Source organism: Silurus aristotelis (genome assembly GCF_946808225.1).
Source record: "Silurus aristotelis genome assembly, chromosome: 10".
Taxonomy (NCBI): Eukaryota; Metazoa; Chordata; class Actinopteri; order Siluriformes; family Siluridae; genus Silurus; species Silurus aristotelis.
Window position 1 is genome coordinate 1,233,498 of NC_139583.1, and position 14,708 is coordinate 1,248,205.

At 37.8% G+C, this 14,708-nt stretch overlaps 2 protein-coding genes across 12 annotated transcripts in view; one reads left to right on the forward strand and one right to left on the reverse strand.

Annotated features, from left to right (window-relative positions):
- The window catches only part of LOC310732033 (NACHT, LRR and PYD domains-containing protein 12-like), an 86,882-nt gene that overhangs the window by 25,503 nt on the left and 46,671 nt on the right, over positions 1-14,708 (forward strand). The window lies entirely within an intron of this gene.
- Positions 1-14,708, reverse strand: part of LOC310732027 (uncharacterized protein) — a 141,424-nt gene that overhangs the window by 13,899 nt on the left and 112,817 nt on the right. The window lies entirely within an intron of this gene.

Below are 14,708 nucleotides of genomic sequence, written 5' to 3' on the forward strand. Positions count from 1 at the left end.
TATTTTCCATTCCATATTTAGTCCCCAAATGTAAATATGCATCAAAACTCTCAGACCCTAATGAACTCTGACTGTCTCAAATATTTGCTGTCATAGATTGTGTGTTCAAGATGCAATACCTTTAGTGTGTGATATCTATGCAGGATTACCCTCTGTGCATGTGTGCTAAACAAAAACTGCGTATAGAAACAACTTCTGTTCATAGACAGCGAAGTGACCAGACTATTTACAGTGGAGTAGTCAGGTTAGACCCAGTGACTGTGTTGGGTTTTAGCAAACTACTAATCCACAGGCTTAAAGAATGTTGAAGAACCCCTATTTATCTGTTTCAGGGTAGGATCTCCAACAGATATAAACACACACTGTTTAACTAAACACTGTTTACTGTTTGTTTCAACTACAAGAAAAAGTTGTAGCTTATATAATATTAGGCTAATTATGAAACATGACAGATCTTATAGAGTATGCTACTGTAACAAATTCAAAATTATGCTTCCAAATAAGCGGCTTTTAAAACATAAAAAGTTTGACCAGTGTTTGTTGCAGTGTCATTGGGACCAGGAATAGTTCCCTTCTGTGTTAGCTTTAAAATTAGCAAGGTAAACTTTAGTTTCTGCATGACATTTAATTTATTGTTAATCTCCCATGATGCACAATTGCAAAATACATTATTTATATTTACCAAAGACGTTGTGGTAAGGGTTGTGGTAATATTATGCACTAGACTATTGTGCTCCAATCCCAGTGAGCAAACATTATTCTATGAATAACCCAATTATCTGTGGATCACTCAGAATATAGTCACAGTTCAGACTTCACTTCAATAGTAAACAAGCGTTGCCTTCTGCCCCATCTTGTTAAATCCTTGGTAAAAACTTGACTTCCCTTATAGATTTCCCTAAAAACGGACTTTAAGGATCCCCCGGGCAAACATTTTAGGTATTTACAGGTCCGTAGCTTCATTAAAAAAACTTCTCTTCTTCCTTGAACCAGTCAGAAGGGGGCTGTATAAATGCGGTTTTATAAGTTGCTAAATATGGACCATTTTCAAAGGGGTATGATGTCCATTATATATGAGACCATTCAAATAACCACCTACCCATCCCTAGATCATATTAAAAGGCAATGGAAGGGGAAATTGAGGATAGAGATATCAGGTATAGCCTGTCAAGGCGCAATAGCATGGCAGCAGGAGAACTTAGGAGCGCTATAGCGCCTTTGAAGGAGCCTTGGAGGTGTAACGGCGCTCTCTGAGGGACTTTGGCCCACGGCGTCATCTTCGGAGGGATTTCGGCGTGTGACGGCGCTTTCCGGGACACCTTGGAGCGCGACCTCGCCTTCGGAGAGGTTTTTAACCACGACGTCGCCTTCGGGAAAGGTTTTGGACCGCAACGTTGCCTTCAGAGGAACTTTGCAGTGCGACGGTGCCTTCTGAGGAATTTGGGACCGCGACTTTACTTTTGGAGGGATTGTGACCGACATGTCTTTCGGAGGAACTTGAAAGCTCGGCGTCGCCTTCGGGGAGGACTTAAAGCGTGACGGTGCCTTGGGAGAGACTTGGAACTGCCACGTCACCTTCAGAGGGACCTTAAAGCGCAATGGTGCTTACCAGGGGATCTTAAAGCATAACAGCACGTTCGGAGAGACTTGGGACTGCCAACTCTGGAGTGGAGCGGAGCAGATCGGTGCCCTCAGCAGAACTCTTGATCAGAGCCCCCTTGCGGCCTGGCAAATGTCTCCGGTGAAGTTATACCCCCAGCGGGACTCACAAACTGAGCACCACCCCCAATGAGAAGAGACTGCTGGGTGATGCCAGAGTGAAACTTGGAGGCTGGGAGGTGTGCTTCCGTGGGGCTTGGAGACTAGAGCTTGGGTTGGCACCTCCTGATGTCAGTAATCCGGTCCGGGGCCTTCACAGAACCGTGGGGGCTGAAGTGGAGGTTGCCGCTATCATCCCAAACATCCCTGTGAATTGCCTGGTGAAACTGGTAAACAAGCCAAAATGGCCCCTGGCCATGCTCCATATCCCCAGTCAGGACCAAGAGAGAGCCTCACCAGACAGGAGGGAAATTAAGAACTTAATCTTGGCTCGTTCGGTGGGGAAATGGGATGATTGGGAATTTTTTATGTGCATTTTAGGGTGCAATTACAGCCAGATTTGGCACTTCTCTTTCTGGGATTCTCTGAAAGTATTGACTATCAGGAGCCCAACACAAAATGCTTGCATGCAGTTTAACGACAGCCAAGAAGTTATTACTGTTATTCTGGAAGAAAAGGAGGCTCTTACATGTAAGCTATTGCTTGGAGAGATGATTTCTACTTTACATTTGGAAAAAATTAGGCACTGTTTGAAAGGCAAATTTGAGCAGTTTGACAAAATTTGGAATTCTTTTTTTCTGTTAACTTGATGGAAAATATGGGTTAATGCATCATTTGTTAATGTGATGTTTTCATATTTTTGACCAGCATACATTACAATGAAATGTATACAGGTATTGTAAGGGATGTTGTGTGATGTTTTTTTCTTTTCTGGTTTTGATTGTGTTCTTTATATATGTTGTGGAGTTGGAATATGTAAAATTGCAATCCATAGTCAACATCTGTCTTTCAATAAAACTTATTTGACAAAAAAAATGTATAGAAGAAATAAACAATGGGGGAAAAAATTATTTGATCTTATTTTGTAAGTTTGCATTTTTACAAAGAAGTGAACGGTCTAAAATTATTATTGTGGGTTTATTTTAACACTGTGAAACAGAATATCAACAAAAATCCAGAAAAAACTTTAAAGAAAGGTTATAAATTAATTTGTATTTGATCGAGTCAAATAAGTATTTGATCCTCAAGCAAAACTTGACTTAGTACTTGGTGGAGAAACCCTTATTGGCAAGCACAGAGGTCAGATGTTTCTTGTAATTGGTCACCATGTTTGCACACATCTCAGGGGGATTTTCGTCAACACCTCTTTACAGATACTCTCCAAATCCTGATGGTTTCAAAGCTATAACTGGCTAGGCCACTCCTTGATCTTAATGTGCTTCTTCTTGAGCCACCCCTTTGTTGCCTTTTGACAAATGATTTGTATCATTGCCATGCTGGAAAACTCACTCATGACCCATCTTCAGTGTTCTGGCTCAGGCCAATATTCATCCAAGATTTTACGGTACATGGCCCTGTATATGAGTCATTATTTAACCAGCACAATATGGCCATTCTGTTCTGTCCTCTGTTCCTCCCCTGAGCATGGGGCAGTGTGATCCCTGCTCTAATGAGCCTCTATTATGAATTACTGCAGTTTCCATTATTATCATTAGGATTTAGTGATAAACATCTGGAACTAACAGGAGCAGTGAGCATGTTAAACTTATCTAAGTGAGTAAATCGGTCAAAAATCTAGAATCTCAACATTCATAACTCAAAAGAAAAATTTGCGTATAGAAATAATTGTAAAGTTCTTGGAGAATACAAATGAATACTTTTTAAATAAAACATAATTTCACATCCACACCCTGTTATTCATTTTTCTTCAACCAAATGTCTCTGTTTCTTTGTTCCCCCTTTTTCATTTATCAGTGTTTGTGTTAATAACTCCATCCCTCCATCCAACTTCTATAGCACTCATCCTACACTGGGTCTCAGGGGAGCCTAAAGTCTCTCCTATCCCAGAAACTCTGTGCATGAGTTGAAGGACACCCTGGACAAGGTGCCTACACATTACAGGGTACAATCTCACAAACTACATACAATTTGAAATGTTGATCAGCCTACATATCTCTTAACATAAGGAGAACATTGAACCTCTGTGCACACAGTGAAGATGCAGATTTCTTATCTCACACTCTATATTCTTTCTGATAAATCCTACATTAGATATGAGAAAGAAAAAGAAATACTGCACCTTTCTGTTGAAGGTGTTCCATCTTTAAAGTTGAGAGGAATTGGCATTGACCGGTCACTCTTTAAGGACACACAGCTGGATTCAGGAGAATGTGATCTTTCCACAGATTCACTAAATAGTACAGAGAAATGTGTTGTAGTCATTTATTTATAAAAAAAATCATGATCTCAGGAGGCTTTTCCAATCTCCTCAGATAACTCCTTTAATAATCCTTATAAGATACGGTTCCTCAGTGTGGTGATGAAAAAGGACTGAATATGAGAATTTGTTATATTTGACCAGATGAGGAAGAGTTTTTCTACATGCAGGACTGTTACAGACCTTCAGATTAAGTTATATGAGCCGTTTCTACAAAACCATTCATTTCTGCATTTTGAACAGTTAACAATAAAGCAGCCAACGTTTCATTTAACATTCAGCACTGAACACCAACTCTGAGAGGAATTTCTAGGTTCCAGCTGAGGCAAAGAAAAACAAGGAGCATGTTTCTACAGAGGATCTTCTACCTGTACTGTTGAATAAAACTGGCACTAATCTGTCATTTAAAAGACACACAGAGGGACAATGGGGTGACTGAACTTTTCTCGAATCCACTGAACATGATGATGTTTTAGCTACACGGTCAGTGGTCACAGTCGTCACAACTAATCCAGCAGACTTGACATTTAATGTTGTGTATTGGGTGTAGACCTTTTCCATGTCGAGTTGTAATGACTAAGAAACGATTAGCAGCACTTGCTTCCTAAAGCCAAGACATATATGGCTCCTTATTTCCGATCAAAGTCCCCGAAAACGAGCACAAACCGACAAAGACATGCCAAAGGAAACTACACCATAAATTTCCAGTCAACTGTAAATCATATCATAATAATAATGCATTTGCTGCCATGGTGAAGAGGCACATACACACATGAAGGCTTCCATCAACATTCCCTAGAAATTTACTCTATTATCCATAAAATCCTTTTAGAGTCATATCGAGAACACAATCATTTCTGCTTTCTCAAGTGTTTGTGTGTTTACTATCATTCTAGAAGCATGTTTAAATTAAAGCATCTTAAATGAATTAAGTCTGGTTTTAACTTGTAAGTAAAGCATTAACTCATTTTGTGCATAAGGAGAACATTGAACCTCTGTGCACACAGTGAAGATGCAGGTTTCTTATCTCACAATCTATTTTCATTCTGATTAATCCTACATTAGATATGAGGAAGAGAAAGAAATACTGCACCTTTCTGTTGAAGGTGTTCCATTGTTAAAGTTGAGAGGAATTGGCAGTGACTGGTCACTCTTTAAGGACACACAGCTGGATTCAGGAGAATGTGATCTTTCCACAGATTCACTAAATATAGAAAAATCATGATCTCAGGAGGCTTTTCCAATCTCCTCAGATAACTCCTTTAATAATCCGTATAGGATACGGTTCCTCATAGTAGTAGTGAAAAAGACTGAGTGTGAGAATTTATGTTGTTTTTAAACAGATGAGGACATTCTGTTTAACCATTCTAGAAGCATGTTATATTGAAGCATGGTCAATGGGCTGCTGTTACTTTACACCTTGTCTTTCTTTACGTCTGTTGTTTATTATTTAAGAAAAGCATAGTCATTTTGTGCTATATCCAATCTGTGTCTCAAAAAACGCATATAAGTCTTACAAATAGCTCCAAAAGACATTGGAAAAAGGAGACGAGTCTAGAAACACTGACTGCCCCTAATTTACATCTTTTTCCAAAAAATGTTTTAAAATTAAATTAAACTCAGTTTATTCGCTATAAAAAAAGATCTTGGTGCCCACAGAGTATTATTTAACCAGCACAATATGGCCATTCTGTTCTGTTCTCTATTACTCTCCTGGGCATGGGGCAGTGTGATTGCAGGGAACTAACCCTAACCCCTAACCCTCAGGAGCCTCTATTAGTGATTACTGAAGTTCCCATCATTAACTACTACATTCAATGATAAACATCTGAATCTAATGGGAACAGTGAACATGTTACACTTTTCTAAAAGTAAATTGTCAACTAGCTTGAATTTCTAAACATATAAAAACAATTGTCAAATTCCAGGAGATCATATACATTGTTTAAATAAAACATCATTTCACATCCACACCCTGTTATACAATTTTCTTCAAACAAATGTCTCTGTTTCACCTTTTTTATTTATTTATTTATTTTATTATTTTTTTTACTTTTTTTATTTTTCTATGTTCAGAAAGACCTGTTCCGCCTCAGGATTCCAAGAGAATGGCTGACAAGTGGAGGTGAGTCAGTGTAGGGGGCAGCGACTTAACACACAACTGGCTCTGAAGTAGACGGGTGAGCACAGCACATACATGGCAGCAGTTTTCATTCAGAGAACAGGAGTAGATTAATATGTTATGCAGGTAGACGAACACATAGAGATGGAGCATGTCCTGAAGAACATCAATGATCAGGGCCTGGAAGACTGCTGGAGCATTAGTGAGTCCAAACTGCATGACCAGGTACTCATAATGGCCTGCGGCATTGTTAAAGGCCGTCTTCCACTCGTCCCCCTTCTGCATGCATATGAGGCGGTAGGCGTTGCAGAGATCTATCTTGGAAAAGTTTGTGGCTTCCTAGAGGAGCTCAAAGGCCAAGGACATCAAGGGCAAGGGGTAGCCAAGTGAAGTGGAGGTCCGCTGCTATCATCCCAAACATCCCTGTGAATTGCCTGGTGAAACTGGTAAAAAAGCCAAAATTGTCCCCTGTCAGGACCAAGAGAGAGCCTCCCCAGACAGGAGAGAAATTAAGAACTCAATCTTGGCTCGTTCGGTGGGGAATTGGGATGATTGTGCATTTTAGGGTGAAATTACAGCCAGATCTGGCACTTCTCTTTCTGGGATTCTCTGAAAGTACGCATTGACTATCAGGAGCCCAACACAAAATGCTTGCATGCAGTTTAACGACAGCCAAGAAGTTATTACTGTTATTCTGGAAGAAAAGGAGGCTCTTACATGTAAGCTATTGCTTGGAGAGATGATTTCTACTTTACATTTGGAACAAATTAGGCACTGTTTAAAAGGCACATTTGAGCAGTTTGACAAAATTTGGAATTATTTTTTCTGTTACCTTGATGGAAACTCTATGGGTTAATGCATCATTTGTTAATGAATTGCAATCCATAGTCAACATCTGTCTTTCAATAAAACTTATTCGACAATAAAAATGTATAGAAGAAATACACAGTAGGGGAAAAAAATTATTTGATCCCCTGCTTATTTTGTAAGTTTGCATTTTTACAAAGAAGTGAACGGTCTAAAATTATTATGGTGGGTTTATTTTAACACTGTGAAACAGAATATCAATAAAAATCCAGAAAAAACTTTAAAGAAAGGTTATAAATTAATTTGTATTTAATTGAGTCAAATAAGTATTCGATCCTCAAGCAAAACTTGACTTAGTACTTGGTGGAGAAACCCTTATTGGCAAGCACAGAGGTCAGATGTTTCTTGTAATTGGTCACCATGTTTGCACACATCTCAGAGGGGAATTTCGTCAACTCCTCTTTACAGATACTTTCCAAATCCTGATGGTTTCAAAGCTATAAATGGCTAGGCCACTCCTGATCTTAATGTGCTTCTTCTTGAGCCACCCCTTTGTTGCCTTTTGACAAATGATTTGTATCATTGCCATGCTGGAAAACTCACTCATGACCCATCTTCAGTGTTCTGGCTCAGGCCAATATTCATCCAAGATTTTACGGTACATGGCCCTGTTTATGAGTCATTATTTAACCAGCACAGTATGGACATTCTGTTCTGTCCTCTGTTCCTCCCCTGAGCATGGGGCAGTGTGATCCCTGCTCTAATGAAACTATATTATTAATTACTGCAGTTCCCATTATTAATCATTAAGATTTAGTGATAAACATCTGGAACTAACAGGAGCAGTGAGCATGTTAAACTTATCTAAGTGAGTAAATCGGTCAAAAATCTAGAAACTCAACATTCATAACTCAAAAGAAAAATTTGCGTATAGAAATAATTGTAAAGTTCTTGGAGAATACAAATGAATACTTTTTAAATAAAACATAATTTTACATCCACACCCTGTTATTCATTATTCTTCAACCAAATGTCTCTGTTTCTTTGTTTCCCCTTTTTCATTTATTAGTGTTTGTGTTTATAACTCCATCCCTCCATCCAACTTCTATAGCACTCATCCTACACTGGGTCTCAGGGGAGCCTAAAGTCTCTCCTATCCCAGAAACTCTGTGCATGAGTTGAAGGACACCCTGGACAAGGTGCCTACTCATTACAGGGTACAATCTCACATACTACATACAATTTGAAATGTTGATCAGCCTACATATCTCTTAACATAAGGAAAACATTGAACCTCTGTGCACACAGTGAAGATGCAGATTTCTTATCTCACACTCTATATTCTTTCTGATAAATCCTACATTAAATATGAGAAAGAGAAAGAAATACTGAACCTTTCTGTTGAAGGTGTTCCATCTTTAAAGTTGAGAGGAATTGGCATTGACCGGTCACTCTTTAAGGACACACAGCTGGATTCAGGAGAATGTGATCTTTCCACAGATTCACTAAATAGTACAGAGAAATGTGTTGTAGTCATTTATTTATAGAAAAATCATGATCTCAGGAGGCTTTTCCAATCTCCTCAGATAACTCCTTTAATAATCCTTATAAGATACAGTTCCTCAGTGTGGGGATGAAAAAGGACTGAAAATGAGAATTTGTTATATTTGACCAGATGAGGAAGAGTTTTTCTACATGCAGGACTGTTACAGACCTTCAGATTAAGTTATATGAGCCATTTCTACAAAACCATTCATTTCTGCATTCTGAACAGTTAACAATAAAGCAGCCAACGTTTCATTTAACATTCAGCACTGAACACCAACTCTGAGAGGAATTTCTAGGTTCCAGCTGAGGCAAAGAAGAACAAGGAGCATGTTTCTACAGAGGATCTTCTACCTGTACTGTTGAATAAAACTGGCACTACTCTGTCATTTAAAAGACACACAGAGGGACAATGGGGTGACTGAACTTTTCTCGAATCCACTGAACATGATGATGTTTTAGCTACACGGTCAGTGGTCACAGTCGTCACAACTAATCCAGCAGACTTGACATTTAATGTTGTGTATTGGGTGTAGACCTTTTCCATGTCGAGTTGTAATGACTAAGAAACGATTAGCAGCACTTGCTTCCTAAAGCCAAGACATATATGGCTCCTTATTTCCGATCAAAGTCCCCGAAAACGAGCACAAACCGACAAAGACATGCCAAAGGAAACTACACCATAAATTTCCAGTCAACTGTAAATCATATCATAATAATAATGCATTTGCTGCCATGGTGAAGAGGCACATACACACATGAAGGCTTCCATCAACATTCCCTAGAAATTTACTCTATTATCCATAAAATCCTTTTAGAGTCATATCGAGAACACAATCATTTCTGCTTTCTCAAGTGTTTGTGTGTTTACTATCATTCTAGAAGCATGTTTAAATTAAAGCATCTTAAATGAATTAAGTCTGGTTTTAACTTGTAAGTAAAGCATTAACTCATTTTGTGCTACATCCAAACTTTGTTTAAAAAAGTCTAACAAGTTTATAACCTTTCTTTCATTTTTTCTTAATTTTTTTCTTCATATTCTGTCTCTATCTCTTAAAAAAAAAAAATACCGTACAATCTCTAGACCAGTCATTTCGACATAGGGGGTAAACCTCGAAAATCAGCTACGATATTTCTATCAGCCTACATGACTCTGGACATAATAAGGAGAACATTGAACCTCTGTGCACACAGTGAAGATGCAGGTTTCTTATCTTACAATCTATTTTCATTCTGATTAATCCTACATTAGATATGAGAAAGAGAAAGAAATACTGCACCTTTCTGTTGAAGGTGTTCCATCTTTAAAGTTGAGAGGAATTGGCATTGACTGGTCACTCTTTAAGGACACACAGCTGGATTCAGGAGAATGTGATCTTTCCACAGATTCACTAAATAGTACAGAGAAATGTGTTGTAGTCATTTATTTATAGAAAAATCATGATCTCAGGAGGCTTTTCCAATCTCCTCAGTTAACTCCTTTAATAATCCATATAGGATACGGTTCCTCATAGTAGTAGTGAAAAAGACTGAGTGTGAGAATTTATGTTGTTTTTAAACAGATGAGCAAGAGTTTTTCTACATGCAGGTCTGCTACACATTTTCAGAGCAAGTTATATGAGCCATTTATACAATAACATTCATTTCTGCATTTTTAACAATTAACAATAAAGCATTCATTTAACATTCAGCACTGAACAACACTTTATATTGAAGCCCACAAAAACACCAACTATGAGAGGAATTTCTAGGTTCCAGCTGAGGCGAGGAAGAGCAAGGAGCATGTTTCTACAGAGGATCTTCTACCTGTAACTGAAATTCTTTCTAGAATAATTTGTTCTTCACCCTACTTCACAAAAACTCACTAAACAGGGACTTTGTTGTATAAAATTAAAAAACTAAATTAGTATGAATGAATGTCACTATAATTAATAAAGATTTTAGTGAAAAGAGAAAATCTGAAACTAAATAAAGATTTGCTGAGCCTTGGCATGGCAAATGTTGAATGCAAAATCAGCACTTTTTTCAAATTTTTGAAGTTAAAAGCAAACAACTTCAGCTTGAAGACAAACATTCCATTCATCAAGGTTGCAGTCCCTCTAACTGTTTGTTTGAGGTTAAGGTACTGTAGCTCTTCAGCACATCACTCTGTGGGAAAAAGCTTCATGATTTTCCTTGAATGTAAAAATGGGATTCTGATTATCAGTGTACCCCAGGATTCTCTTCAGGAACTTTACACTCACTTTGTTGCCCTCAAGTAATGAAGCTTTTGCTTTTGGTATCATTTTCTGCTATTAGAAAGTCACCAACTGACAAATCTGAGATGCTGTTTCACTTCTCCCATACTCAGATATGTCATCTAATGTGATGGGAAGATCATTCTCCTCAGAGCTGCTGTACTCTCATTTTTTATTTGGTTCATTTTTATTTTTATTTGGTTCTTGATCAAATTCTTTTCTCTTTTTTTTTACTTTCCCCCCTTTTTTTTCCTCTTTTCATGTGCCATTTCTATTGGCTGCTTTTTAGGTGTATCAGTGTTCTTGTCTTCACACACTTTTGATTTGTTTGTACCCTTGGCTCCTGACTCCTATGTAGAGCTCAGATTTCAGTAGGAGAAACCTATCCAAGTTTCATTGTGACAACTCTTTCCCACCAGAATAGGTGGAGTTTGAAAGCATTGGTGCTGGCTCAATTTACCACAGAGCATTTGGCACAATTTACCTCATAATTACCATTTTTGGGGTGAAAAAAAACTAGCTAGCTCACGATTCAGAGTGATATTTATCTAAATAATTTGCATAGTTTTAAACACTGGGAAATAACAAACATGCATAATAAATATTTTAGACCTTGATATATTTGATTTTTATGTTTAACATTTGAAATTTTAACTGTTTCTTATTTATTTATTTATTGAATGTTGGATAAATTGGCTTTATACCCAATAAATGTGTTGAGTTTTAATGACTAAGTACTGATTAGCAACCACTAGCTTTGTTAGTAATTAGTTGCATTTAATAAGAACATGCAACCTCAGTACACATATGGCCATGTTTGGAACCATAAATCTAGTCTTGTTTTTCAGGTTGTAGACTTGTGTTTTTTTAACCTTCTTTACAAACCAGTTACATTTTATGCTAACTAGTTTACTCACTACCACAATTGGTTTAGTTTACAGTTTCAAAATGTTTTTCTCAACATACATTTTTCTAAAACAATGGTTTAAAAAAAAAACCCAGAATAATATGAAATAATGAAATTTGAATATTTAAATACAGTAATAAGTATACACATTCAAAAATAAATAAATCACGTGCATTATAAATTCTTACCTTTCCATCTTGTGCTGCTCGTCTTGTCAACTCTTTTTAGAAAGAGTTTTTTTCACACTCCACTACCATCATAATAAAAAGTATGTTTTTTAGTATGAATTTGGCTTGATCCTGATGAGGAAAAAAAACAGGAATATGAAATTACACTTTTATATATTTATATATATATATATATATATATATATATATATATATATATATATATATATATATATATATATATATATATATATATATATATAAAACGTGATTTTATAATTTGTAAATATTCCCCTTAAAAGTCCAACTGCCTCTGAAATATGAGCTGAAATGTGGAGTTAAATAAAACTGTGAAAGAAAAACTAACCACAACTAACCACCAAATAGTAACATGGTTTATCTTTTTTAATTAAATGCTGTTGCTATACAGCTATAAAGCTATACAAATAAAGTTGTATTGACATTAAATTGAATAATGCAAGCCTGTATAATGCATCCTGAGGAAATTAAATCATAGTTCTCCTACTAAATGCAGTTAAACATGCTCCTCCACAGTTAATGTCTCATGCTGTACATTTTATATGCTTGGCTTTTACACATTAGTGGTAATAGCTCTGAAACAGGAAAGTGAATTCGCCTGAACTCCTACACTACCAACATAGCTTTGTACAAAACAATCATAATAAATACATAACACCCCCCCCCCCTTTTATAGTGTCTTTGAATATTCATGCTAAATGTTTGTATAATTTACATTTGAAAAATATGAATGAGTTTGCAGTGGCATTCAAAGCATTAAAGACACATGAAATGTGGATGGAGTGAAGACACACATGGATAGAAAAACAAAAGTGTGTAGTGTCTGTGCTTTAGGGTAAGTAAGTATTAGATTATTAACAATAGTCAATTCAATGTCATAGCGTTTCTCTCAGGTGCAACCAAGTATACATTTAGGTTAGAATTTACATTCAGATTTCAGCTGACACATGATATGTTGCCGGCATCAAAGAAAACAGTCTTGGTCTGTGCTTATTAGTTCTGTCAGGTGATTAATTAAGGGTAGTTCCAGTCTCACTTGAGGTGTGAATTGTGGGCAGGGTTTAATCACTGATATTGAAGGCACTTATATTGAAGGTAGGTAATCCCTCTAGGGCCAGTAACGCTTAGTGTTTATTTAGAACTTCTTATTTTTACTTTTTCTTTTTAAAACACATTGATCTCAAATTGGAAGATCAGTCATGTGCCCCAAACCCATCAACTGTAGTCATCTCTTAAAGACACAGACGTTTCCATCCACAGAACATACTTCTCAGTACTTTCCCTTCTGACAGCACCCCTCTGACTGTTCTTGGTGACTTCAACGTCCCATCCGACAAACTTCAGTCATCTTGCCTCTTGCCTTTTCTGAATACCTTCTCCTTGACATGTAACAGCTGACCTCCAACACACAAGGGAGGAAATGTCCTGGACCTGGTTTTCACCTGCCTTAACCCATCTACAGACATGACTGCCACTCCACTTCCAATCTCTGATCATCACCTGGTTTCCTTTTTAATCTTCCTATTCAACCTAAAAACAATTCACATGTCTCTCTTACCTGTCCTAACCTTCATTCCATCTCTCCCTCCTCTGTAGCTTCTTGTACTCTTTCATCTCTTTCTGACCATGACTCCTTTTCCTCTCTACCCTTGGAGATTGCTAGTTCCTCCCATCTCTTTCCTCAACCATGGACCCCCTTTGCCCCTTGACTACAAAACCCAAAAAGACTTCTTGTCCCACACCGTGGCTGTTAAAAGTTTTGCACAGCAACCGACGAGAACTCAGATCTGCAGAGAGGAAGTGGAAAAAAATCACAACTCCATGTCGACCTCGCATCTTACCGTGCACTCCTGACCAAATTTTCTTTGGATGTGACTTCTGCTAAAACTGCCTTCTACAGGGAAAAGCTTGAGGCCTCTGCTAATGACTTTGCCTCCATCTATGATAAAAATATTTAAAAAATCTGCCAGATCTACACTTCCTCCCCAAGAATGACTACACAACACAACCAGCAATCCACTACGTCTCTGTCAAGCTTCTCAACCTTAACAGAAGATGAGATACTGCAAGTCATCCAATCTTGCAATTCCACCACCTGTCCTCTGGATCCAATCCCTTCAACTATGCTTCAGACCATCACACAAGATCTTCTGCCCTTCATCTCCACAATCATCAACAGGTCATTAACATCTGGCTATGTACCAAATGCCTTCAAGCAAGCAAGGGTCATTTCCATCTTGAAGAAACCTGCTCTGGATCCATCAGACATCAACAATTACAGACCAGTATCACTTCTCTCCTTTCTTTCTAAATCTCTGGAACACACTGTTTTTAACCAACTGTCCATCTATCTCTCACAGAACAACCTCCATGATCCAAGCCAGTCTGGGTTCAAAGCGGCACATTCCACAGAGACAGCCCTTTTGGAAACTGCATGCTGCTCGGTTAGCCAAGCTGTCATCTGTACTTATCTTTCTGGACCTTTCAGCAGCATTTGACACAGTCAACCACAAGAGTCTCTTGTCTACTCTCAGGAGCCTCAGTATTTGCGGAATAGCATGGAAATGGTTTGCTTCCTACCTGGAAGGTTGCTCATACCAGGTAAGATGGAGGGGATCCACATCTGCCCTGTGCAGGTGCAGTCTCACCACTGGTGTCTCACAAGGCTCTGTACTTGGTCCCCTTCTTTTCTCCCTCTATACCCACTCCATTGGTGAAGTCATATCCTCACATGAGTTTTCTTACCACTGCTATGCAGATCAAATCAAATTTTATCAAATCAAATTTTATTCTTCACATTCACATACATACAGGGTATGACATGCAGTGAAATGCTTTATACGACGGT